Raw genomic sequence first — 3,409 nt, 5'->3', positions numbered from 1 at the left:
GCAGAAGTCTAGCTCCTGAGTATTGGTTCTCAACCCCGGAAGAATCCCCTGGGCACATTTTTGAATATACTGATACCTGCACCACATAACAGACTAATTATATCAAAATCTCTGAGTGCCGGGCATAATCATAGGTACTTTTTTAAAGTTTCCAGGTGATTTTAATGTGAAAACAGGGATGAGTGTCTGTCACTGCGATAACTCTATGCATTTATTTGACTTGCCTTCTGGATATTTACTGCAGAAACTCAAGAGATGATATAGAAATCATATTTATATGACTTTACTTGGCAACCTTGATAAACTCCAGGAAAAAAACAGTTTCAACTTTATTCATCCTAGAAAAAACAGAAACAAATAAATACAGCATTTGATTCTGAAACATTAAATATTGTTCCATGGATTCATAAAAGGACCTTGTTCAGCTACAAAATTACCAACTATAAAATTAGACTCCTCAATCCTCAGAGCAAATGGAATCTTAGTCCCTAAGTGCGGCAGTGTTGGTACATAATGACTGTTATTAGTTTCATCTTTATACTACAAAATATTTCACTTGCACTAGTTATTAGGTCTTAGCAATGCATTCTGTCTCCGTAGCTCTTTTTAACTCCATGTGATACTTATTTTATAGCCATCATCTGTGATATAACCATGACAGGCGGTACTTATGGAAACATGATAAGCATGTTTGCCTTCTCTGCCTAGTGAATGATTTATTCAGAGGTCTTATTCTGAACTTAAATTCCTTTGGAATTGCTATAGAATCAAATTTGTTTCATTGCAAATAGAATAAGGATGTCTGCCAGAGTTTAAATCACTCCTCAAAACAGCAAAAGTCTTATCTTTAAATATGTAAATGTCTCAGGATGTCAGTGGGGACCTAGTCAGCCCATGATCTTCCAATGATAAGCTGTTAAGAGGGTAGATCTCATGTTAAGTATCCTCACTACAATAAAAATAAAAATTGAAACACAAATGCACACACACACAAACATGCATGAAACAGAAGTGATCAATAGACTGCTTTTTTTTTGCCCTAAGCCCACACCTTAATCTCAAATCTTGTCTTAGTTGAAGAGAAAATGCAGGTCTAAGAAACACCTGTCAGTGTCAGAAAAAAAAGCATCCAAAGAGAACAAGAAAGCATCCTGCCTGCAATACTTAGAGCCACGCTAATCTGATATCTAGACATGGGGAGAAGAGAAAGAGAAAGTAGAGGGCAAGAGACAGATGCCAGAGCTTCTAGAATTTGAAGAAGCTGGCCTTAAGTCCCTCTCAGTTTCAACAGACTCATCAAATAGAAGAGGAAGAAGAAAAGAAGGCAGATGATCTCATTGCTTCTTACCTTGCCCTCATCATGGAATCAAATGAAAAGAGGTCTAATTCGAGTTCCCTAGATCTTTGAATAAGGGCTATTGTGTCCACCCACAATCACAAGGAACCAGTTAGTACCTTTGAATTTGATGGACTTAGACGAACTTTCCTCTCTTTCCTTAAAGGCGGAAGTAGAGGATCTCTATATCCCTGGAGCACTAGTGCTCAAACAGGGACACTTGTTAACAATGTGGACTCCAGCTACAGAACCTGACAGAGCTGGGATTTAAGTATATGTGTTTTTTAATACACACGCTAATTATTCTGATACAACCAGTCATGGTCCAGGAAACCGCATTTTGAGAAAAAATATTAATATAGTAGGCAGGAAATGACCTGTTTACAAATGAATTAAATCATTCCAAAATTGCACAAGTGGGGGTCTTTGAACTGCGTAGGAAATGTTTTCTTTAGAACTTATGAACATACAATTCATGTTAGACACAGAGGTGAAAACATACTGGGTTCAAAAGCGATAAAATATAAAGACATTTATAGAGTTACAAAACAGTCATTTTAATATTTAGAACTGAAGTTCAAAAATAGCGACACTTGTTAATTTAATTATTCATAATTCACTGTGTAGGATCTTATAAAAATGTATAGACCTCCCAGTCCCTCGGTAAACACCAGGAAATCCAACCTCAGTGCTATAAATAAACTCCGGCAAAGGTGGGAAAGTGAAGATATGTTCTGACCCTGAAATGTCTAGGTGTTCTCCATCTTCCCCACTGTGGCTTCCTTTATCAAATTAAAACCATATTTTTTTATCACTCCCATGTCACAGTTGCTATTAGTGTTTCATGATGTTTTCTATTACCTTAAGATCTTATTATCCTGCTGGTTTGAAGGCTACTCCTGGTTCTATTACAACACTGGAATCATTTTCTCATGCTCACCACAGTTCATTAGTTGGTTTTAAGCTTTTGTTCTTAGTGCTTTTACATTTCTAATTACTTCTTAATGGTTTAAGATCTTATTAATTTAGCTTTATTCCAGCTTTAGAAACATGTTACTCTAACTAGTGCTATTTCTAAATATTACTGTGATAGTGTTGGTCTGGAAAAAGAGCGCATATCCACCAGACTAATAGTCACCCTCGAAGCACAAAAGACCTGCATTTAAGCAACACTTTCTTCAGGGCACAAAGAAAGTGCTGTATCAATGGCAAAATGATGTCTTGACCATTAGAGGACAGGTATTATTCCCAAACCATGTTTCTGACTATTGGTGTTCTGTGACCTGAAACAAAGGAGTATTCACTTCAGTGGAATAATGGCGATCATGCTACTTTGCAGAAATATGTTGGATATAATTTTCTTATTTATATGGTTTTAGCAAAATAACAGTTCTTTTTCATTATAAAAGTCATACATTTTTATTACAAAGAATTTGGAAAACTGAGAAAAGCACAATGATGAAACTAAAAACTGAAAACCACTCTTCCTTTTACCAGCCATGCTCATGTTGTGACAATTGCTGTTAATCTATCTGTGGTTTTCCCTATAATGCTTTTTCTATGCATATGTATAAAACTTAAAAAAATTAGGATCACACTACATATATTGGTGTATACCCTACTCTCCATTTAATATTGCATGAGAATTTAATTTTCCTTTATACTGCTTTAAACTCAGAACTAAAGACTTTAGTTAACTGTATTCTTCAGTTCACTGAATATTTTCAGCATCACAGTGAGTTCAAGGCCTCTGTTATTTTATTTTATTTTTATTTTTTATATTATAATTCCTAGCACTTATTGCCTTTTCCCCCGGATATATATGTGTCTTTATAAAATATATTGTAAGGTCGTGTGTGTATTTGTGGCTTTAATTTACATAAATTGCCTTATATTATAGAACTCGTTTTTCCATTTCACTCAGTGATAAATTTTAAAGATTTATCCATGTTGCCACATGTAAGCCTAGCTCATTGCTTCTCATATCTGCAGAGCATCTGTTACATTATATTGACTCATTCCCCTAGTGATGGACATCTAGCCTGCAACTCCATGCTACCATCCAGAATTTTG

This window comes from Pteropus vampyrus, unplaced genomic scaffold, assembly GCF_000151845.1.
Source record: "Pteropus vampyrus isolate Shadow unplaced genomic scaffold, Pvam_2.0 Scaffold560, whole genome shotgun sequence".
Classification (NCBI taxonomy): Eukaryota; Metazoa; Chordata; class Mammalia; order Chiroptera; family Pteropodidae; genus Pteropus; species Pteropus vampyrus.
Note: the sequence above shows the minus strand (reverse complement) of the source record.